Raw genomic sequence first — 25,025 nt, forward strand, 5'->3', positions numbered from 1 at the left:
AAAAGCAAAATGAATCCAAAAATTTGAAGATAGTGTAAGAAGCCTCTGGGACAACTTCAAGCATACCAACATCCGAATTATGGGGGTGCCAGTAGAAGAGAGAGAGCAAGATACTGAAAACCTATTTGAAGAAATAATGACTGAAAATTCCCCCACCTGGTGAAAGAAATAGACTTACAAGTCCAGGAAGTGCACAGAACCCCAAACAAAAGGAATCCAAAGAGGACCACATCAAGACACATCATAATTAAAATGCCAAGAGCAAAAGACAAAGAAGAGAATATTAAAAGCAGCAAGAGAAAAACAGTTAATTACCTACAAGGGAGCACTCATACAATTGTCAGCTGATTTCTCAACAGAAACTATGCAGGCCAGACGTGGCAAGAAATATTCAAAGTGATGAGTAGCAAGAACCTACAACCAAGATTTCTCTACCCAGCAAAGCTATCATTCAGAATTGAAGGTCAGATAAAGAGCTTCACAAACAAGAAAAAGCTAAAGGAGTTCATCACGGCCAAACCATTATTATATGAAATGCTGAAAGGTATTCTTTTTTTTTTTTTTTAATATATTTTATTGACTTTTTACAGATAGGAAGAGAGAGGGATAGAGAGTTAGAAACATCAATCAGCTGCCTCTTGCACACCCCCTACTGGGGATGTGCCCGCAACCAAGGTACATGCCCTTGACCGGAATCGAACCCGGGACCTTTCAGTCCGCAGGCCGACGCTCTATCCACTGAGCCAAACCGGTTTCAGCGGAAAGGTATTCTTTAGGAAGAGGAAGAAGAAGAAAAAAGTAAAGATAAAAATTATGAACAACAAATACATATCAACAAGTAAATCTAAAAATCAAGTGAATTAAAAATCTGAGGAACAGAATAAACTGGTGAATATAATAGAATCAGGGGCATAGAAAGAGAGTGGACTAATAATTCTCAGGGGGAAAGGGGTGTGGAGGGTGCAGGAAGAGACTGGACAAAAATCATACACCTATGGATGAGGACAGTGTGGGGGAGGTAAGGGCAGAGGATGGGGTGAGAACTGGGTGGAGGGGAACTATGGGGGGGAGGGTAGGAGAAACAATTGTAATAATCTGAACAATAAAGATTTATTGAATTTAAATAAAAAGAGAGAAACCCTAGCAATTTGGACAGTTCAACAAGAAGGAAACAATAGTGCCCCACAGTTACTCATGTTATAGGCAAACTAAATCAACAAAGAGCCAAAAGGATGGAACAGATTGTATTGCTTGCTCTTTAGATGCGAGAAAAATCAAAGCAAACTGTCCTGAATGAAATAATTACCTTTAAAATAATTGAGCACTATTTGTATGACTATCCATGAATTTTTTAAAAAATTATAAAAATGTTCTGTTGCACAATCTTGCACCTAAGATTCTTCTTCAGTCATCTGGGCTCTAAGATTTATTTTTAAGATGACATTTAATGTAGCCTACAAACAGAAAACTCAGGATAGTTTTCTACTTATTTGCTACTAGCAATGGCAGTCAAAAACCTTAAAGGAAAATAACCCAAATTAATGAAAATAAAATGGTTTTATGTCTAAGAAGTAGATAGCAATATCCCAATAGATTATTGCTTAAATGCCACACTATCTCTCTCTTTATTCTATTCTCCCTTCCCTTTTTTCTACTATCCCACCTGGCATTCAAATTATGTAGAATACCAGGTATCAATCAATAGAAGCCAAAATGAAAGCAAGAAAATAAAAAGGTCTATTGTTCAGTACTGACTAGAATTTTTTTAAAAAAATTCTTTGTAATTGACAATGGAAGAGTCATACTGGCAAAGCTGTAAATTCTACTTTAAATTTCTTCCCTCTAAATGAAACAGCTACACATAAATGTAAATTTATTTGATGGATGTGTTTCAAGATCACTGGTCAGAATGCTATTTTCTAAGAATAAGTCAGAAAAAAATGTTAACAATTATACTTAATTTACTATTTACATAGCACTTTTATATATTTTATTTCATTTCATTCTTAAACTCTTAACAATTATGTTATATCTCCACTTTTCCTGGGAGGAAATAAAAGCTCAGGAAGGTTAAGTAACTTTTATGTCAGAAAGCTAAAAGTTGGCTTTAAACCCAGATCTAAATGATCCCAAATAAGGTATTCCAAGCAGAAGAGTATGGTTACAATTTTATTCATAGTTTCTAATCAAATAATACTACAATCAGAGACTCACTATGACAGAATCTTATCCACAAATACTGTTAATTTCAGTTTGTGACAAAAATACTACTAGATCACTCAACTACAAAGATAAAAATAAATATCAAGTAATCAGATGTTTTACATTTTAAACAGAAAAATAAACTATTAAGGATAAAGAAAGATGCTTTTACATGGAACAGACTGACGTATTTCAGAGCGGGGGTGGGGGGGGGGGTGGATGGATCGGTGAGTGGATGGGTGGGGAGTGATTAACCGGGGAACTTATATGCACATGAGAGGCCTGGTGCATGAAAATCTGTGCACTGGGTGGGGGGGGGGAGGGACCTGTTCCCTCAGCCCGGCACCCCTCCAGGGATGTCTGACTGCAGGCTTAGCCCTCTCGCAGTCCAAGAGCCCTCGCTCCTTACTGCCCGCCCACTCACTGCTCACCACTCAGCTCTCTGCTCCTTAGCGCTGCCTGGGAGAGAGGAGAGGCTCCCACCACTGCAGCTGTGCTCACCAGCCGTGAGCCTGGCTTCTGGGGGAGCAGTGCTCCCTGTGGGAGCATACTGACCACCAAGGGACAGCTCCTGCATTGAGCGTTTGCCCCTGGTGGTCAGTGTGCATCACAGTGACCGGTCGTTCCACAGTTCGGTCGATTTGCATATTAGGTGTTTATTATATAGAAGGATATGCAGAGCCAATGGACACAAACAATAGAGTGGTGAATGCCTTCGAGAGGTGGGTGCACGGTGGAGTGGGGGTAGGGGTCAATGGGAAAAAACAAAGGAAACATCTATAATACTTTCAACAATAAAGTTAAATTTATTTTTAAAAGATGCTTTTAAAGGCAAAGATAGCTTTCAGCATATTACAATCTTCAGAAATCTGCTGTGACTTAAGATCACATATTTGACATAAAATCTTTCCTCTTTTCAAGTACAATATTCCCCCTCCCTCCCCTTATCTGCAGTTTCACCTTCCATGGCTTCAATAACTACCCAGTCCAAAATATTAAATGGAAAATTCCAGAAATTCATAAGTTTTAAGTAGTGTGATGAAACCTCTCATCATCCTTGGGATGTGAATCATCCCTCTGTCCTGCACAGCCACAATGTATATACTACCTGCCCATTAATCAGCTAGTATAATACCCTTCTCGATTATTAGAGTGACTATATCTTGGTGTTTGTGTACAAACAACCTTTATTTTACTTAATATTGGCCCCAAACTGCAAGAATAGTGATGCTGGCAATTCAGATATGCCAAAGAGAAGCCATAAAGTACTTTTTAAGTGAAAAAAGTGAACATTCTCAATAAGAAGAAAAATACTTATGCTGAAATCTGCAGTAAAAATGAAATCTTCTATCCATGAAATTGTGAAGGAAAAAGAAATTCATGCTGTCACACCTTATACTGCAAATGACGGCCACAGTTAAGATGAAAAAGGCATTAACTCTATGGGTGGAAGACATGAACAGAAAACATGTAGCCAGGTACGCACTTGCGCGTGCGTGCGTGCGTGCATGGTTGTTACTACCTGAGCTTTCAGGCATCCACTGGGGTCTTGGAATGTATCCCCCTAGATGAGGGGGAACTACTGTACTCATCTCATTGTATTCCCACAGCCTGCAACTAACATTTACCAACCTCTTAATCCTCTCCTAGAGAGCATCTCTTTGAATGCCAATTGCTTACCTTCTATCTCTGAATTCTACATTACCACCTACTTAGAAAGGTAGGTCACAGTTTCAAGGATGCTAAACTAAACCACAGCAAGCCATTAGCTTGAACCCTCATAAACAATCTATTCAAGAAGATTTAAAAAATTTAAGTTCTTCCTCTATTAATGAACATCTATAACAACCTTTTCTTTCATTATGATGGGTTCATAACCAACCAAGAAACAACGTAATAAAGGAGTCAGATGAAGATAAAAATATGGCTGAAACCAGTGATCATTATTAATTTCAATTGTAAATTAAACTTAGAAGCATTTGCTTCTTCCTCACAGGGTCCAGTCTGCTCAAATAAATCTACCATTTAGAGGAATAAAGAAATGCATATCCTAAGAATTGGGAGCTCCAAAATAGAGCCAAAAGGCACTGTGCAAAAAAGCATACTCAATTCCTCCTAACCTCATTTAATTCTCCCTTAGGAAGCCATCTGAGGGGGGGGGGGGGTATAAAGAAGGGGAAAAGATACTTATCAGAAAGAACTTCCTAGTTTACAAGTCATGGTAGAAACAAGCAGAGGAAAATGATGGCTCCCCCTAAACAAATATAACCTCAATAAATATACAACAAATTCAAACATAATCTACTCCTGTTTCACTTCCTATACCAGAGAGGCAGGGATTGGATGAAAATATTAGATTAGCTTGACCTGTAAAGACTAGACTAAAAAAGAAAATCAAGGTTGCAAACTCCCCAAAGTAGTCCTGGCTTGACTAAAATCTAATGTTCTTTGTATAGCCTTTGCATTAGTTATTATCAATCTAGCCGTAAAAAGTAGAGCTCTTTGTAAAACTGCAATGTAGACAGAAAGGTATTTAACCGTTTTATCTTCCTTTTCAAAAATCTTTCCCTCACCTCGCCTCCTTTCTCACCCTTACCCCAATAGAAGACACTGACCTTGCCTTCTGTATCCTACAGTCCACTTCTTTCTTAGGTTTGATCTCTATATTTCCATTCTCACAGTCCGACTAAGTATGAATTAATTAACGTACTTCATACTAATAAGTAAATGTGGCTTAACCCAACAGGGTTCAATTCCACAAATATCATTAAATTCTACTATATATAAGGCACTGTGTTTAATTTACCAAAGTACAAGAAAAAATAGTTTAATTCAAATCAATCTTTTAATGGGCAATTAAGAGACACACATGAGTGCCTGTTTCACATCACACTCTCTCCCCATCCCTTTTCTTTCCATCCTGTGACCCTTCCCCGCTCCCCACCCAACGAGTCGTGAAAGAATTTCCAAGGAATCAAAATTGCTTCCAGTAACAGTCAATTAGTGGGAAAATGTGGATGGTATAGCATACATTAAACATTCAAAACCATAGCTGAGTAGAAGAGGGTCTCCTGGATTTAATTTTACATATTAATTGCAAGTACAATAAAGGGCTTCTCAATAAATCAATTTCCTTACAATATTCCTTTAAATTACCTCTGCTCAGAACCCTGAGTTACTAAACCATAAATACTGAAAGGTTTTTGTTTTTTCTTTTGGTTATTTCCAGTTAAAATGTTAATAAGGTCCAGCTGGCATGGCTCAGAGGTTGAGCTTGACCTATGAACCAGGAGGTCACAGTTTAATTCCAGGTCAGGGCATTTGCAGGCTTGACACCAGTGTGGGGCGTGCAGGAGGCAGCCAATCAATTATTCTCTCTCATCAGTGATGTTTCTCTCTCTCTCTCCTGGATCTCCCTTCCCCTCTAAAATCAATAAAATAAAATCAATGTTAATAAGGACCAGTTCAATTTGCCCTACTTTATTCAAAGGTTATTAAACTCTGCTGTTAAACTGTTTTACTGTTTTGTTTGAATCCTCACCAGAGGACATACTTTCACTGATTCTAGAGAGGGAGGGAGAGAGAGAAACATCAATCGGTTGCCTCCTGCACATGTCCGTAACAGGGAATAGAACCCACAATCCTTTCAGTGCACAGGACAAGCTCCAACCAACCCAGCCACCTGACAAGGGCTCTGTTTTCTATTAGACGTGACATTTTTCTCAAGCCCTCCTAGGTTTGAATTCCAAATTGGCATACTTGCTTTAAATCTTTTTTTTTTTTTTTTTTGGTTGTGAACTGTATTAATTCTCACCTATATCAGAGGTCCTAAAATGGAGAACAGGATACAACTACTGACAGGTTTGGGTTTGGTTGGGCCACATTAAGCTATTTTCAGGTGTTTTAATTCATGGTATTTTTTTAAATCAAGAGGCTTCAAGCAAAAATCTAGATTTCCTGTGTTCTCTGGCCCCATATTCATGTAGGGCACTAATCAAGTGGGCCTGAGAACTGGATGTCCCTCTTAGATGAGGCATAAACTCTCTCACTCATTTTCATTTTCATCTGCCTAGTACCTAAAGGCATGTGACTTTGCTATTCATAAACAATTTCTTTGAAAGGGTGCATAATATTTTCCACACTTCAACAAGTCACCTAAATGTAAAAAGCCACATAGCAGATTGCAACTTCATAGTTATTTTAAAATTTCATAAGGCTTAGAAGGGTGAGAAAGGAAAATTCAGACTGCTGGAAGAGTGGAACACAGAAAGTAAAAAGCCCACCTGAAAGCTTTTTGGGGAGGGAGGAAAAAAAGGTGGAAGAACTCAAAAGTATTTCTAAGACACTCAAAGCTTTTCCTGATTGAACACCACATCACTCCATGGTTCCTCTTACCAGCTCAAAGCTTCAGGCCCACCCTTCCCACTTTCTCTTTATGTATAACAGTGCAGTTAGGTCACAAACTGAGAAATGTTAGAAACACTTATGAAACATATTTAGACCTTCAAAAATAAGTCTCACACTTTTTTTTTAACAGCCTTAATCCACCATCAAAACCTTTCACAAGTATTTTCTGCAGCTTTCTGCTTTTATTGAAATGACAACTTGCGGTCCTCATTTTCAATGCTTGGACTTCAGTCCTGGGTGGGCTATCCAAAACAGAAAAATATTTGTTGGCCCTTACGGTTTCATTCCTTATATATCCCTTAGTTCAACTTTTACAGTCTCTTTCATTCAAAATGGATCCCTAACCTCCTCTCTAAAAAGCGTTGACCAAATTTGTGTAGTTAGAGAGGGGGAGGAGGTACCCAATTGTCCAAATAAAACCAACGTACCATGCTGCTTCATTGTTGGTAAATTTAAATAAAAAACATAAAGACGCTTCAAGATACAAAATTTAAATAATTTTTGCATGCTAAGTACACAAAGTGACAAACAGGTGAGGCTCTATCTTCAGCATGTCTGGATTTGTGTCTTTTCATCATGGACTCAAAATACTGAGGAGCAGGGGGAAGTAAGAAATCTGTAGGACCAGGGATGGTCACATTGCCCCCACATTACAAATTACGAAGTGATGTCTCACCTCCCCGCACCCCATTCCAGTAGATAAAGGGTGCTAGGAAACTTGAATCTGAATAAGGAAAACAGAAGTTTTTCTGTGCAAGTTTTGGGAGAAAAAAAGCTTTACCACACGTGATGCAACCACAACCTAAAACCACGCAACACATTATTAGGGTCTCACTCCTCCTCTTCGCCCAAAGGGAGACCACCTGCCACCTTATCCCCTATTGTGATGCGCCCTCCTCCGGGTGTCGCGGCGTTAGCCCAGGGACCACAGAAAAGGGGCGGGGCACGGGGTTCCTCAGTCCTGGGAAGGAGGGATGAGGGTACCGCCTTCACGCCTGGGGAAAGGCCTCCGGGCTTCCAACCCCAAAACAGCACCGCCGGACCCAAGGCCCAACCCGGCCTCTCAAAATTGGGTGCCAGCGACCGGAGCCCAGAACCCCACCCTCGGTCCCCTGGCAGGGTCGGAGCCGCCCCAGACCACGGCCACAGCAGCCCAGCTCTCAAGCCCAGATTCGCCCTCCTCCCCCTTCCTCCGGCGCCCCCGCCAAGCCCAGCCTCCGGCACCGCCCCCACCGAGTTCCCCAGCGGCGCCCAGTCACCCCCGAACCTGTAGTCCTCCGTGAACGTCCACGAAGGGCCTAGGCAAAAGCCAGGGCCAGTAACACCTCCGCTTCCTCCTCCACTGGACTCCTCCGGAGGTGTCGGTGGGGACGGCCACTCGGGCGGCCGCGGCCACTAGAGCCGCCCGGCAGGTTGCTGGCCGGCTCCGAATCCTCTTCTCGCGAGAACCCGCAGTTCAAAGAGGCGAGACTGAGCTGCGTTCTCGCGAGAATGGTGGCTCACGGCCCCGAAGTGGGCGGGGCGCCGAGGGCTCCGACAGTTGAGGCAGCCGCAGCGCCGGTGGGCGTTCAGTCTGGGGGCTGGTGCTGCAGAGTGGAAGGCGTGGCTGCGATCCGCGTTCTACCCACCTTCCCCCGCTTACAGTGAAGCCCACGGCTTTTCCTTCGACTTCCAATCCCCGTTAGAGAAAAGCGGGCCTCGTTAGCAGCCCAGAGGTAGAGAAATACCTCTGGGATCCTGAGTTTGTTCAGGGAAAGCGCTTCCCTCAACTGAGCAAACTCCGAAAGCGCCTTTACCAACTCAGCTGGGGGATATTCACCGACCGGGGTTCGACGGAAGGCGGTCGCCGTGAGGGCCACCTTCTAGTCCCGAACGTGCACAGCTGTTTGTTTTTAAACGCTGGGTTGGCGGGAACCGGTGTGCCCGCGGAAACTCCTGCAATCCGCCGCCGGTCGGGTAACTGGGATGAGGTATTGCTCCCTGTGGGCAGAAAGTCGCCAAGGAATAGTTTCAGTCGTTCAACTTGACCTCCCATGTGCCAAACGTTGGACTGTACAAACGGGAAAAAGTAAAAAGACACGGTCTCCTCCCTCGAAGTTCACACCCGAAAACAGATAATCCGCCGGAAAACAGATAATCCCACACATGTGATAATCCCATCTGCTGAGTTGCTCCCTGTGAGCTGTGGGAACAGAGGGAGTAACCGGCTCTACCTGCCACGTTGAGGAAGTCTCCACCCGGGAGTGACATTTGAGCTGAATCTTGAAGGATGAGTAAGAGATACCCAGTTTTTAGAAGAGTGGGCGGGGCTTTGCAAGCTGAGGTAGCAAAGCGGAAGAGAGCCTCTGGTTTATTTGGTTTGAAAACAGAACTTTATTTAAAACCAACAACTTTGAATCTCCCAGACTCCCTCGTGTGTGATAACCAAAGTGTTTTCCAAAGCAACGTTTAGACTGAGATGAACAGTTGAACTTGAACAATATAGGATAGTAAACATTCTCTTCCTCATCCAAGGACACCTGAATGTCAGAGTCCTATCTAAGGGAAGCAGGTTATTGTCCCACTATAGCAAGTTGTTGTTATTGCCAACATCCTGCTAAATTGGAAATTGTCAGTAATCTTTGAAGATTTCTAAGAAGAGCAATCTAAGCAGGAATGTTGTAATACAGGTAATCTCATGGAGAAATTTTTTAAAATCCTCAGGCAACAACGTCAGCAATCTTGATTAATGATCAAAATTTTCTTCTGTAAGATAAGATCAAGGGAGGTAATTCTATAGTGCAAATTAGGGTTAGTGAGGTCTGTCAAACAGGAAATATTTCCTTATATCAAAATAGAAAACCTCATTTTCTTAAAAAAAAAAAGTCTCTGGTATTCCTCTATATGGTTTCCACCAATCTCCCTTTAGACACATTCTTTTCATAATACTACCTATATTTATGTATACTATAGTTTCATTTGGTTCACCATACTCTTCCTACAAATAAACCCAACACCTAAGAAGAAAACAAACAAGAAGTAGTTCTAACCCTGCTGTGGGCCAATCAGGTGCTCCGCTTAGCATAATTCACAAGTGCTAATCCAAGTTTTAGGATTTTTTCAGAAAACTCTGGAAAAATTATATCAGCCAGAAATTTCAGATGAAATACAGAGACTTTGTCTATGACAGAATCCAGTCAAATTATTTTATCTTGCTGTGAGGGACTTATACTAGTAGTTCATTTGATTGTTATTCCTTAAAGAGAGAGTGTGTGTGTGAGAACCTAAAAATAAAGTTCCAGTGTTGTCTGCTTTAAAAGGAAAGTTAACCTTTCAAATACTGATATTAATTTGGAAGCATGGGTAGCACCTATATATCCAGTAGGTAATGCCATTGATTCACACCATCACAAACTATTCTGCACAATAATTTGTAAATGCTAACCAAATGAAAGACCCTTAATGAAAGTCTTCCTTCCACAGTATCAATGCATGTACCAAAGAGGTCAATATGGAATTTCCAATTTAACAGAAACAAAATGTTTCATGTAGAAGCAATGAGCAAACAAGCTTCTTTGGTTGTCTATATCATTGCACCTCATAACATGCTAATTCAAGATTGTTTCACAGCAGAGGATAAGATAGACTTCTGGTTGAATACTTACTCAACAAATTAAAAATAAATCACAGACCCAGAATCCTCTTTGCATTAAAATTTGGGATTTCTTTGTACTATAAGATTTGAGCACTGCCACCTAATGGCAGGAACATGAAAATAATATTCACACAAAAAGGACTCTTCAGCAAATATTGGCTAAGAAGACCCTGGGTAAGAACACTAGGGGAGATACAAACATATTAATACTAGCTTTCCCGTTGCAGGAAAAATCCTGCAATAGGATTTCCTGCTGCACTCTACCCCGCCTCCGTTCCTCCCTTGTCCCCCGCCTCACCTTCTCCTCCAGCCCGCCCGCATTTCCGTTCGCCCCCGGCCCCGCCTCCGCTCCTCCCTTGTCACCTGCCCCGCCTTCTCCTCCAGCCCGCCTGCTTTTCCGTTCGCCCCCGGCCCCGCCTCCGTTCCTCCCTTGTCCCCCGCCTCACCTTCTCCTCCAGCCCGCCTGCTTTTCCGTTCGCCCCCTGCCCTGACTTCGCTCCTCCCTTCTCCTCCCCTCCCCCCCTTTCGACGCTGTCTTGATATGCAAATTAGCCGCCATCTTTGTTGGGGTAATTTGCATACTCATCCTGATTGGTTGGTGGACGTGGCTTGGCTGGTGGGCGTGGCTTAGGTGTAGCGAAGGTGCGGTCAATTTGCATATTTGTCTATTATTAGATTAGATACAGGTTCTACTGGCATAAATGAGCTATGTAATGAAGTAACAAATAAAAGGAAAACTATTTGTGTTATAGGGAGATAGAGATAATGTGCCATGGGAGGTCACAGATAGAAAAAATTACTCTTAACTGAAGAGATGAAGAAGGTGCAGGAAAGAGAAATGAAAGGAAAGATGTTTGATCTGGGGCCTTAAAGAATAGATATGATTCACACATGTTGTATAATGCTGTTAGATGAACTGACCAAAGAAGGCAAATTTATAGACAGAAAGCTGATCCATGGTTGTCTGGGGCTAGGAGTAGAGGCAAGGATTAACTGCAAATAGACTCAAGAAAACTTTTGAATTGATGGTAAAGATTAGATAAGTGATAGTTGCACAGCTTTATAAATGCTAAATATCATTGCATACAATATGTGAATTTTATGTAAATTACTAGAGGTCCGGTGCATGAAATTCGGGCACGTCGGAGAGAGGGGGGATTTGTCCCTCAGCCCAGCCTGCACCCTCTCCAATCTGGGACCCCTTGAGGGATGTACAACTGCCCGTTTAGGCCCGATCTCAGTATCCAGGACTGCTGGCTCCAAACCGCTCACCTGCCTCTGCCTGATTGCCCCTAACCGCTTCTGCCTGCCAGCCTGATCACCCCCTAACCACTCCCCTGCCAGCCTGATCAACGCCTAACTGCTCCCAGGCTGGCCTGATTGCCTCTAACTGCCCTCCCCTGCAAGTCTGGCCCCCCCCAACTGTCCTCCCCTGCAGGCCTGGTCCCCCCCAACCACTCTCCCCTGCAGGCCTGGGTCCCCCCCACAACTGCCCTCTCTTGCTGGCCTGGTCACCCCCAACTGCCCTCCTCTGCTTGCCTGGTCACCACTAACTGCCCACAACTGCTCTCCCCTGCAGGCCATCTTGTGTCCACATGGGGGCAGCCATCTTTGACCACATGGGGGCAGCCATCTTGTATCTTGGAGTGATGGTCAATTTGTATATTACTCTTTTAATAGATTATTAGATAGGATACCTCAAAGAGATATGCTACTGGATTGCATATCACAGTTAACTCTTTGGGTCCAATATTTTATACTCATTCTGTTTTACTTTTATTTTTATTTTTTTAATATATTTTTATTGATTTTAGAGAGGAAATGAGAGAGAGAGAGGGAGAGAGGGAGAGAGAGAGAAAGAGAGAAACATCAGTGATGAGAGAATCATTGAATGGCTGTCTCCTGCATGCCCCCCACTGGGTATGGAGCCCACAACCTGGGCAAGTGCCCTTGACCAGAATTGAACCTGGGACCTTTCAGTCAGCAGGGTGACACTCTACCCACTGAGCCAAAGGGGCTAGAGCTGTTTTACTTTTTTAAATGCCTGAATTCCCATCTCAATAGCAAAACAAAAAAACAACCCACCCTATTTATAAATTGGCAAAGTATTTAAGTAGACATTTCTCAAAAGAAGACATGTATTAGTATGTATGGCCTACAGATATATGAAAAGGTGCTCAAGTGAGTAATCACTAGGAAAATACAAATCAAAACAACAATGAGCCCTTGCCTGTGTGACTCAGTGGTTAGAGCATCAGCCTGTGCACCCAAGATTCTCCAGTTTGATTCCCTGTCAAGGGCATGTACCTGGGCTGCAGGTTCAAGCCTTACCACTGATTGAGGTGAGAGAGGCAACCAATCGATGTGTCTCTCTCACATCCATGTTTCTCTCTCTCTCTCTCCACCCCACTTCCACTCTCTCTAAAAATCAGTGGAAAAATATATCATCAGGTGAAGATTAACAAAAAAATAATAAAGTTTTTTAAAAAACAACAACAATGAGATATCACCTCACACCTGTTAAAATACCTAATATCAAAAAGACAATGAGTAGCAAATATGAAGAAATGGGATCCTTTGTAAACTGTTGGTGGGAATGTAAATTGGTACACCATGTATGGAAAACAGTATAGAGTTGTCACAGGGAAATATCTACCCAACCAGAGACTACATTTTCCAGCTACCCCAGGCCATTCCAATATTACAATATAAAGTATGACTGTATTATAATCAATGAAATATTAAGAGATGGTATCACCTTTCCCAGGCCTAGCTGGTAAAAACTTCCCCCATGACATTTCTACATTTTTAATTCCAACTAACTGGAATGGAGACAACCCTGGGGTTATGATGATAGAAACTGAGTCCCTAGCCACCCCTTAACCAGCCCAGTAATATAACATTCCAGTACTGTTATGTGAACAAGAAATCAACTTCTATTTAATTTAGGTGGCTATACATTTGTCACAGCAATTTGTTCACCCTAACTAATTCAGAAATGAGTACCTTTATGTTAAACACTAACAAAAACCTAAAAATATGAAGCAGGGATTAGCTATAGTGGATGGTGAGAAAATAGATATCATGAGCTAGAAAGATAGAGTCCATGTTATACAAAAACATACATTTTAAAAAATTATATTAGAGCCCTGGCCAGTGTGGTTCAGTGGTTAAGCATTGGCCTCCACACGGAAAGATCTCGGACTCAATTCCTGGTCAGGGGCACATACCTGGGTTTCAGGGTTTGCTCCCTGCCCCCAATTGGGGTACATGCAGGAGGCAACCAGTTGATGTGTCTCTCTTACATCAATGTTTCTCTCTCTCCCTCCCTCCCTCTCTTCTACTCTCTCAGGGGAAAAAAAATGGAAAAAATATCCTTAGGTGAGTATTAACAAAAAAAAAAAATTATTTTAGACTATTCATCTAATCAAGGGATCTTGACATTCTATAAAGAGAATCAAGAGAAGCAAGAAAACCTTAGCTGGGTGTGTAGGGGAGGCAACTGATAAATGTTTCTCTTTCCTATTTCTCTCTCTCTCTCTCTCTCTCTCTCTCTCTCTCTCCCCTCTCTCTCTCTCTTTCTCTCTCTAAACATATCCTTGGGTGAGGATTTAAAAAAGAAAGGGAAAAAGAAGGAAATAAAAAAGAAAAGGAAAGAAAAAGAGAATAATCTATATAAATAAAAATGTAAATGTTTGTTTGTTCAAAATCTTAAATCTCTGAAAATTCTTCACCGATTGCTTTGAAATTTTGACACAACGTTGCATTCGAATACGTGCGTGTTTTTATATACCTTATACCTACTATTATATAGATGTCACACCTGTGAAAGGTAAAAAACATGCTTTTTAAAAAAACAGCGCCATCTGTTGGACGTAAAAGCAACACACGCTATCTATATAAACATGTGAATGTTCGTTTGTTCAAAATCTTAAATCTCCGAAAGTTCTTCACCGATTGCTTTGAAATTTTGACACAACGTTGTATTCGAATACGCGCGTGTTTTTATTTTTATTTTTTTTAAATTGATTTTATTATTTATTTATTTTTATTTTTATTTAAATACATTTTATTGATTTTTTACAGAGAGGAAGAGAGAGGGATAGAGAGTTAGAAACATCGATGAGAGAGAAACATCGATCAGCTGCCTCCTGCACACCCCCCACTGGGGATGTGCCCACAACCAAGGTATGTGCCCTTGAACGGAATCGAACCTGGGACCTTTCAGTCCGCAGGCCGATGTTCTATCCACTGAGCTAAACCGGTCAGGGCTACGCGCGTGTTTTTATATACCTTATACCTACTATTATATAGATGTCACACCTGTGACAGGTAAAAACATGCTTATTTGAAAAACAGCGTCATCTGTTGGACGTAAAAGCAACACACGCTATACTAAATATTTTACAATTCCATTTCAATGTTTCTGATTTATGATCCATTTACGATTTCCAAATTTCCAATTTTACGATTCCATTTCAATGTTGATAATGATTGAAGATTTGTGCTTAGAAATCGCGAACCAAGTTCTCAATCAATTGGGAATGCCATCACCGAATGGATCTGCTGCTGCTTCGTTGGATGTAGAATTGAATCGTGAACAAAATTACAACACGGGTGCTCTTTTGTTGTACGTGCAATCAAATATTCCCAAGCTAACACTTGAGCAAAAAGGCATTTATGATCAAATAATGCAAACTGTCAATAACGGGTTTGGAGAAATCTTCTTCTTAGATGCGCCAGGAGGAACTGGTAAAACGTTCCTAATTAAATTGATTCTGGCAGCAATTCGATCCCTAAATGACATAGCTTTAGCTCTTGCGTCGTCTGGGAATAGCTGCGACATTGCTACCAGGTGGAAGAACTGCTCATTACGCTTTGAAATTGCCATTGAACATGCAATTCATTGAAACTCCCAAGTGCAACATCTCCAAAGCATCCGGCATGGCAAAAGTATTGCAGAAATGCAAACTTATTGTTTGGGATGAATGCACAATGGCGCACAAAAAATTGCTCGAGGCTCTTGATCGATCATTACAAGATTTGCGTGGAAACATCAGACAATTTGGGAACGCATTAATATTGCTTGCAGGAGATTTCAGGCAAACATTACCTGTAATTCCTCGATCGACACCAGTGGACGAAATAAATGCTTGCCTGAAATACTCTACTTTGTGGCGACATGTAAAGACGTTAAAATTAACTACAAATATGCACCTCCAGCTGCAAAACAATCGATCAGCTAAGATATTCTCACCTCAATTGCTGGAAATTGGGAACGGAAAGGTGCCGATTGATCTGAACTCAGGACGAATTTCATTGCCTCATAACTTCTGCAATTTAGTGATGTCAAAAGAAGAATTGGTTGAAAAAGTTATTTCCCAATATTCAAACCAATTATAAGAATCACGATTGGCTGAGTGAACGAGCTATTCTTGCGGCCAAGAACAAAGATGTCTACGAACTTAACAATATTCTTTAGTCTAACATTCAAAGCGAGGCAGTCACATACAAATCCGTTGAGACTGTTGTGGAAGCAGATGAAGCGGTTAATTATCCAACAGAATTTTTGAATTCACTCGATCTGCCAGGGATGCCACTGCATGTACTGCAATTGAAAATCGGCATGCCAATTATCATGTTGCAAAGTATCAACCAGCCAAAGCTTTGCAACGGCACGCGGCTTACAGTAAAATAATTAATGAGCAACATCGTAGAAGAAACAATCTTGACAGGACCTTTCAAAGGTGAAGATGTCCTCATTCCTCACATTCCTATGATTCAAACGGATATGCCACTTCAATTTAAGAGATTGCAATTCCCAATTCGATTGGCGTTTGCAATCACCATCAACAAAGCTCAGGGCCAATCTTTAGAATTGTGCGGTTTAGATCTAGACACGGAGTGCTTCTCACAAGGACAATTATATGTTGCGTGTTCTAGAGTCGGCAAACCAGACAATCTCTATATCTGCACAGACAATGGAACAACAAAAAATATTGTATACCCACAAGCATTGAGAAATTAAACATATTAGAAACGTGCGCTTTCTCTCTTCTTTTCCATTTAACCAGACTGAGCCACAGCAACGCGTGGCTGGGTACAGCTAGTGATAAATATAAAAAGGAAGCTAGGAGGAAGAGGGATGTGATTGAGGAAGGGCTAACAAGGATTTTCTAAGATACTGGCAATATTCTATTTCAGGGGTCCTCAAACTTTTTAAACAGGGGGCCAGTTCACTGACCGTTGGAGGGCCGGACTATGGTTAAAAAAAAAAACTATGAACAAATTCCTATGCACACTGCACATATCTTATTTTGAAGTAAAAAAACAAAATGGCAAGAACACCTGCATGTGACCCGCGGGCCATAGTTTGAGGACGCCTGTAATCTGAGTAGTGAGTAATGGTGTTCATTTTATATTTTTTCTTGAAAATATGCATTTATGTTTTATACATTATTTTGTATATATAACAATAAAAATAAAGGGCTTCTAGTCAAGATGGCGGCATAGGTAAATGGGGTATGCCAATCCTCTCATAAACACATCAAAATTACAACTAAATTAAAATTACAGAACAACCGTCATTCAGAACTACCTGAAATCTAGCTGACTGAAGTCCTACAACTAGGGAATTAAAGAAGAAGCCACATTGAGACTGGTAGGAGGGGCGGAGACACCAAACACACGTGTGGTGGATAAAAATCTGGAGGGATATCTTGTTTGTGAAGCTCATCCCTATGGAGTGAGGGATCATAGCCCCACATCAGGCCTCCCAAAAGAGAGTTTCAGTACCAGGGAGAGAAGTCCCCATAACTTCTGGCTGTAAAAACTAGTGGGTATTGTGGCTGCGTGAGACCATCTGGGCACCAGCCACATTTTAAATGGATATATGGCCATGGTATTGGACAGCACAGAATACAGAACATTACCATCATCACAGACAGATGTATTGGACAGTATTGACCTAAGTAGATCAGGGCTGCATATTTTACACTCCTAAAGTATCTTGTGCTTTTCTTTTATAGCACTTATCAAAGTTAATAATGAATTAATGTCTGTCTTCCATACTAAATTATTGGCCCCGTGAAGACAAGAACTGTGTCTATTTTGCTTACCAGTGTATGTCCAGTGCCTAATATAGTACACAGCAAGTAATGGACCCTAAATAGATACGTGTCAAATGACAAATAAATGAAATTATATTCTAAAATATACAAAACTCAATTCCATGAAATTTGGGGTTCAGACTAGAAATATGATCAGTAGGTTTGTGTATAGGCAAATGCTTTTGCATTCAAGTTTCAGGTCACTTTCTCCCTTTCTGAGTATTTCCTGAAATGAAGAGGACAATAGTATCTAGCTAGTAAGATTTGGGGACCTGGTACTTTGATAATATTACTAAAAGGATGATGTTCTACATATAATCATCTCACAATATATGTAAATCAAATCATCATGTTGTCCACCTTTTACTTATATAGTGATGTATGTCCATTATTTTTCAATAAAACCATTTTATGTTGTTCTTCCTAGTCATGATCCATTTAAACATGTTGGTATTACTTATAACCAAAAAGATCCCATATAATAAAAAGGTAATATTCAAATTGACCCTCATGCACTCATGTCACAAGTTGGCCGCCCCACATTGTCACAAGATGGCCGGCAGGGGACGGCAGTTAGGGGTGACCGGGCCTGCAGGGGAGGGCAGTTGGGGGGGACCAGGTTTGTAGGGGAGGGCAGTTGAGTGTGACCAGGCCTGTAGGGGAGGGCAGTTGGGGGTGATTGGGCTGGCAGGGGAACAGCTAGGTGTCAATCATGCCAGCAGGGGAGTGGTTAGCTGTCAATCATGCCAGCAGGGGAGTGGTTAGGGGGTGATCAGACTGGCAGGCAGAAGCAGTTAGGGGCAATCAGGCAGGCAGGCAGGCGAGTGGTTAGGATCCAACAGTCCCGAATTGTGAGAGGGATATCCAACTGCCATCAGTTGGACACCCCCCAAGGGGTCCCATATTGGGACCGGACTGAGGGCAACCCCTACCAGTGCACAAATTTCGTGCACCAGGTCTCAAGTATTCTTATAACAAGTGAAAAATACTTAACGTCACTTTTTTAGAATCATAATCATTAACTTTTTATTTTGCATTAAAGATGAGAGCGAGGTTAAAGAGGGCAATTTTATTCTCTAATAAATTATGCAATAACATACTTTAAAAAGAATAAACAGCCTGGCTGAAACAGAAATAGAATGATTAAAAGAGTCTTGAATAGAAATAAAATCAAAATAATCAATTAAATTATAACTATCATAGCTAGCAATGGATTACATGTAAAGTTTGGTAATATAGAAATATTGATACTTGGTAATCATAACAGAGGGTGGAATTTTGTTGCCCTGTGCTGTCTGGAGCAGTGTTTTCACTAGGATTAAGCCTTAGTTAATACGTCCACATCAGCTTTGTCTGCTTCTGCAAGGCTATTTTGATAGCTCTCAACCAGGACATTGTCTTCCTTTCTTCAGGACCTGTCAGACATTATCATTGGGAACTACAGAAGCTCCGAAGTGAACTTCCTGCAGCAACTTCTGTAGCCACTCTTTCCTTTCCTTCGTGTTCAGATATTGACGCAGATCATGCAAAAGCTGTATTTCACCCACAGATCTACTCCTGTAGGGAACATAAACAGAGCAGCCACTACATTAGCTCTCCTCTTCCCATCATAAAGCCAGCCCTAAAATTCCAATCCCCATGTCCTCGCCATGCAGAACAAGGAACGGTACTTACTTAATGGGTTTCCCATCTGACTTTGCAAAAAAACAAATTGCAAACATGACGAGCATTACTTTAACCATGTCTTTTGCAGATATAATCTTCACTAAAAAACTAAAGGCAGGTATTAAAAAATTATTTTTACTATTCCAAACTATATAATTAAACTTAGCAGTTTACATTTCTAACTACACAACTGTACACAGAGTGGTACAGCAACTAATTGCATTGGTTTTCATGGAGGACTTTTGGAATCAGCCTCTTTATTTTACAGATACATTAGTATGTATTATATATACACATAATTTGACTTAGAAATTAGACAGATTAGTTTTACATTCCAGGTAAGTTAGTTTTACTTTTTAGGTATTTTTTTGAGAGTTCCTGTGCAAGTATTAATACATGAATTTTAAGCCACCTGAGGAATGAAAATGCTTACTTTTCAGATTTTCCTCCTACATTTTATGTTGCTTATGACTAAGTGCTTATAATTTGCTTGGAAAATGGCTAATTCCCTTACTTAGGTAAATTATTGACACTGTTTATTTTCTTAGCAAATTTCTTTTTCGTAAGTCAATGTCATTTCAGGCACTGCAATAATAACCAACACCAAATTAATAGACTCTATTTAGAGATATTTTTACTAAATTAATGCACACTTCTACCATTTAAAAATGTGTCAAAGTCTTTAAAAATCATCTAATTAATTATAAGAATTTAGAGCTTTGGCCACATATAAAATCCTTTCTTTTTTTTCTTCAGCTTCTTTGAAAACTATCTTGTCTGAGTATAATTTTTAGTACTTTCCTCTTTTATTCATGAAGCTTTTCATCTCAAAATAAAGTCTTATCTTAATCTGCACTTCAGTAATTGCAAAGCCTATTATTATAGAAGTGCTTTTTCTTAATGCTTAATGTTCTCTGTTTTAACATACACATAGAGTCACTACTATGCACTCACATTTTATAGGAAAATGGCTTTATTTATTTATTTTTGAAGTGGTGGCATCATTTAGAAGTGGTATAAGAAACAGAGCAGTGTGAGGAGGTGACATGGACCCCGGACCAAGTAAAACCCACGCTCTGCTGCTTCCCCTGAGTTCTGGTCAGACTTCCTGCCACCATCGCCATCATGCCCAAGAGAAAGGCTGAAGAGGATGCTAAAGGAGATAAAGCCAAGGTGAAGGACAAACCACAGAGAAGATCTGCCAGGTTATCAGCTAAACCTGCTCCTCCAAAGCCAGAGCCCAAGCCTAAGAAGGCCCCTGCAAAGAAGGGACAGAAGGTACCAAAAGGGAAAAGGGAAAGCTGATGCTGGCAAAGATGGGAATAACCCTGCAGAAAATGGAGATGCCAAAACAGACCAGGCACAGAAAGCTGAAGGTGCTGGACATGCCAAGTGAAGTGTGCGCATTTTTGATAACTGTGTATTTCTGGTGACTGTACAGTTAGAAATACTATTTTTATCAAGTTTTATAGAAATGCAGAATTTTGTTTTACTTTTTTTTAAGCTTAGTTGTTAGCACACAGAACACTTCATTGTTATTTGGGGTGGAGCGGGGAAGGACATACAGTACTAACAGAATGTCTCCAAAGCTGGACTGACATGGGAGGTGGGGAGAAATACCTTTCCCTTCTAGTTTTGAGAAACTTTCTCTTGGTTCCTGGGAGGAGAGATCTTTTGATGTTGACACACATTAGCCATCTTGGCATAAACACTTAATCGTGTGGGAAACTAAAATTTGTTTTTATGTTCTTTTCTCCCTCTCCACATTAAGCATAGACTTTGGCTCTCTCAAGGCCATAGACCTATTGGGACATGACCCCAAAAAACTGATTTCCAGTATGTTGGACAACTGAACTTTCCAGTGTCACCACTGAGATGGCCTCCCTCAAAAGAGCAGCAGCTCCTTTATTGATTGTGGATCTATAGATTGATATTCTCTGCCATTTTCATTTCATTTCCTGAAATTCGGGGTCGGCTTGTGAAAAGTTGTTAAACAACATGCTCAATGTGAAATGTCAACCCTCACTCTAAACTCTCCCTATTCAGAGCATCAGATGAAGAATTCACTGGGTTCTATGGTGGCTTTCTGATTTTGGTAGTTCATTGAAGAAGGGAGTTTCAAAGTTGTTGTATACTGTTAACGATTGTCTACCCATAGTCTGCCCGAAATACCATGATTGTTTATGAAAAGTATCTTTAATAAAGCTGAATACAGTTTGGGAAAAAAGAAGTATAAGAAATATGATCTACTATATTTATTTTCACTGTGCGATATAAAGCTCCCTGTGCAATATAAAGCTATTGATGGAGCAACAAATACATACACTTCAATTTTGGTTCATGTTATTTTAAAAGGCACTGTAGCTAGAACCTTGGTCGGCAAACTATGGCTCGCGAGCCACATGTGTCTCTTTGGCCCCTTGAGTGTGGCTCTTCCACAAAATACCACGGCCTGGATGAGTCTATTTTGAAGAATTGGCGTTAGAAGTTTAAGTTTAAAAAATTTGGCTCTCAAAAGAAATTTCAATCGTTGTACTGTTGATATTTGGCTCTGTTGACTAATGAGTTTGCTGACCACTGAGCTAGAAGATGGGAGCTGTGGTGTCTAATCTTAGCTCTATCACATTCACCTAGTGACTTCAGACATCTCTGCTTTGTTTCCTATTTCTAATAGAGACAAACTACTTACAAGAATGTTGTGAAAAAGCTGAAAAATCAGGTGTACAATACCCTTACAATTCATGCACAGTTTTCAGAATAGAAAATTAGAAAAAAGCTTTATTGAAAGGAATAAATACTCAGCAGTAAAACTTTTTCTCCAGCTCTAGTATAAACTTGAGTTCTCAGTGAGTCATAAAACAAACTGTTTGATAAGGATATTCTGCAGGAAAAATGAACTATTAGCTCAATTTAATAAATTTATAATGGTTATTTAAATCAGAATGGTTTATTCCTCGTTAGTCTGTTTTATTTCAAAATTTCAGTAAGATACCATTAAAGCATATAATGCCAAATTATAATGTTTTGTGTGTAATTTCAGATACATTTAGAAAAAGCAAGGTCTCTCTAAAGACTTTCATCACAAAAATAAATGATTTCAGAGTATTTTAGTAGCATAAATTTATTTTGTGTTGTGGCATTTTATATTAAGCATAACTTAAACCCTCCTTCCACATTGTAACTTGTACAAACAGCATACTATTTGTAGAAAATTATACACATCAAATAATACCTAGATTACAAAAAAAAATATTTTATATGGGATTTAAAAGAGAAACTAAAGGTTACTCACCACACAATGTCTTAGGGCAATATCGTTCAGGTATATTAGCAGCTGGTGCTCTCTTAAAGTTGAGTAAACTTGAGAAAGCTGATGAATTGGATTGTAGATGCTTAAGTGTGACTTTTATATATACAGGTCTTCCTGTCACCAAGAGCGGCTTTTTTATTGTTACAGATAACATCACTCCCAATTCTTTGGATCACAACTATAGGACCAGAACAACAGATACCCCCATTGGGCGGTGCTCATTCCTCTTAAGATTTAGATCATTAGATATTAATAGGAACACAGCGTGGGGCTGGGAAAGAGAATGATGCAAAGATTTCTAACATATATTAAATTGCAATTCTTACTGGGTTAATGAATTTGTATTATAAAAGACTGATTTCAATGATTTATGGTGAAGTCATCATTTTAAGTAAAACATCATCATGGAAAATAAAAACTGAAAATAAGTATATGTTTAAAACCATATTATTGATACAGTTATTATGAGGGTTATAATGAATCATATTATGTTATTCTTACTTTACAAGCCATTTTCACCTAATCCACATCAGTCCTGGTCATCTTTTAAAAAATGGATATAGTGCTTTTCTTAAATGTGATAAGAATATTTTGAAAAAATGGTCTTAGTATATGGTGAATTTTAAGGGCTTCAAAAGTGAAATAATTTAAACCTTTATATAACATACATTTTATTCATGTATTTTAATTTGCAATAAAAACATTTGATAAGCACTAACTATATGTAGACATTGATAAGCACTAAATATATGTAGACTTTACATATATTATTCCACTGAGTTTTCATAGCGATCCTTTCAATAAATACAGTCATTAGCCCCATTTTCACATGAGGACACTGAGGTTTGGAAAGTAAAGAAAATGGATTACAACAAAAGTTTTTATGACTCCAGAGCATTTTTATTCTCACAACCTCAGTTTCCCCGTAGAAACACAGCCCTCTTTGAACTCCAGTCTTCTTGACTTTCATTTGCCTCGCCCTTTGCAGCTGCTTTTTCAGGTCTGGATTCTTGTGTTCCCCACCTGATGATTGAAGACCTGCTCTAAAACCTAATGGAGGAGGAGAAAAAAATGGCGACGGAATAAAGTCGTGTTTGGAGTCTGGTCCTGGGGCGGAGAGTAGGAGCAGAAGAGGTTCGCAGAGGGAGTGTATATTGGCAAGCCAAGGGACAGCTAAACTCCAGGAGAAGGCGGGGGAGTGCTGGCCAGGGTTCCCCTGACCGTGCAGCACCCACAGGGGCTGGGTCCCCTCCCGGAGCTGGGGGCTCACCAGGCGCCTCGCCATCTTGCAAGGAAAGGAGGATTTTATTGGAAACCTGACTTTCCGCGACAACTGCAAACACTGAACATCTGCGAGCACCAGAACACCGGTCCCCTATCGGTGCAAATATTCAGATTCAAAGGAACTCTTCACTGCACCACGGAAAGGTCAGATTTCGCCTGAAATAAGGAGTGGTTTCTAATCCCCTCGGTGGGAGGGAAGCACGTGAGCTGTAGGTCCGGCAGGAATCGGGAGATCTGTGCCTAGAAAAATCGGCGGCAGTTGGAGCTGCCGTGAACCGTGAATGTGGAAGGGGGTCCTCTGAGCTGCTAACAGAAGTGACCTCTTAAAAGTAACTCATTTTAATCTGACGAGGAGGATCAGACTAAGAATTTTCAAAGAGTGCAGGTTCCTTAGTCTGGCGCACAGACCCACTGTCCGCACACTTGGGCTCTTTCCGACTCTGATTACTAAGCCCAATACATAGGTAAACCCAGTTGCGGAATACCCTGAAAGACTGCAGGGGGAAGTTGTTTTTCCTGGAACCTGGGGAGCAGAGCTCGGTGTGACCATCGGAGAGGCAGCTCTGAGGCACACACCTCCACAAGCTCTGAGGTGCACACCTCCACAAACCGGTAGTGAGTGCCATAGAGGGGGAAAAAAAAAAAAAAAGCTAGAGAGGCCCGGAAGTCAATTCAGAAACCCTGCCACCCAGGGGCTGAAACGCTAATTGCCTCTGGTGTAATCAAAAATAAATACGAGAAATTAAGACACAGCCGGCTTAAAAAGCAGGATTGGCTTACAACACTGAGAAGCAGTGGAACGAAGCTGAACTGAAATACCACCCAGACTGGGAAACAGGCATACAAAACAGAATAATAGAGGAAGTGAATGACAGCCGCTACTGCACATTTTAGTCTTCCTATTTTTTAATTTTTAATTCTTTTTTCAAATTTTTTAAATTTTTTTATTCTAATTTTTTTATTTTCATTTTTTGCATATTTTACTTAAGAAACTATTTTTTTTGCTTCTTCCTCACTCAATTTTCACCTTTTTAATTATTACATTTTATTTTCAATCAGCATTATTATTACTATTATTTTACTTTTTTTTTTTTTAAAATGTCATTTGATTTTCCCTTCTTGTATTTTGGGATTAGTGTCCTACATTCTATTTGCATCTTTCCCTTACCATCCATCACTCTCCCCCTAACCTTTCCCCTTTTGGTCTCCTGTTTATCTTAACCCTTTCTGGCTATAGATTTTCCCTACTTTTTCAGTTTACACTCTGCTAAAATTTCACCCTACTTATATATCTAATTTCCAATCCCCTGCTCCAAATCCATACATACCTCTCTCTACGCTACCTTTAAAAATTTATTTTTCTCACTGGCCTTTTGTTGTTGTTTGCTTGAATGTTGATTAGATTGAATTTTTA

The 25,025-nt window shown here is 40.3% G+C and overlaps 1 protein-coding gene and 2 pseudogenes across 3 annotated transcripts in view; 1 reads left to right on the plus strand and 2 right to left on the minus strand.

The window, feature by feature from the left end:
* Positions 1–7,962, minus strand: part of BTBD10 (BTB domain containing 10) — a 69,224-nt gene extending 61,262 nt beyond the window's left edge. Inside the window, exon 1 of one of the 3 annotated variants that reach the window (XM_054725298.1) lies at positions 7,877–7,962. The gene's annotated coding sequence lies outside the window, so the exon portion shown is untranslated. The remainder of the gene's footprint in view (positions 1–7,876) is intronic. The other 2 variants (XM_028159822.2, XM_054725300.1) reach the window with 2 other exon arrangements.
* A 10,708-nt stretch (positions 7,963–18,670) lies between these two features.
* Positions 18,671–24,786, minus strand: LOC129151313 (parathyroid hormone-like; annotated as a pseudogene).
* Positions 20,142–20,417, plus strand: LOC103294608 (non-histone chromosomal protein HMG-17-like; annotated as a pseudogene).
* Positions 24,787–25,025: the final 239 nt, after the last annotated feature.

Source organism: Eptesicus fuscus, chromosome 13 (assembly GCF_027574615.1).
Source record: "Eptesicus fuscus isolate TK198812 chromosome 13, DD_ASM_mEF_20220401, whole genome shotgun sequence".
Lineage (NCBI taxonomy): Eukaryota > Metazoa > Chordata > Mammalia > Chiroptera > Vespertilionidae > Eptesicus > Eptesicus fuscus.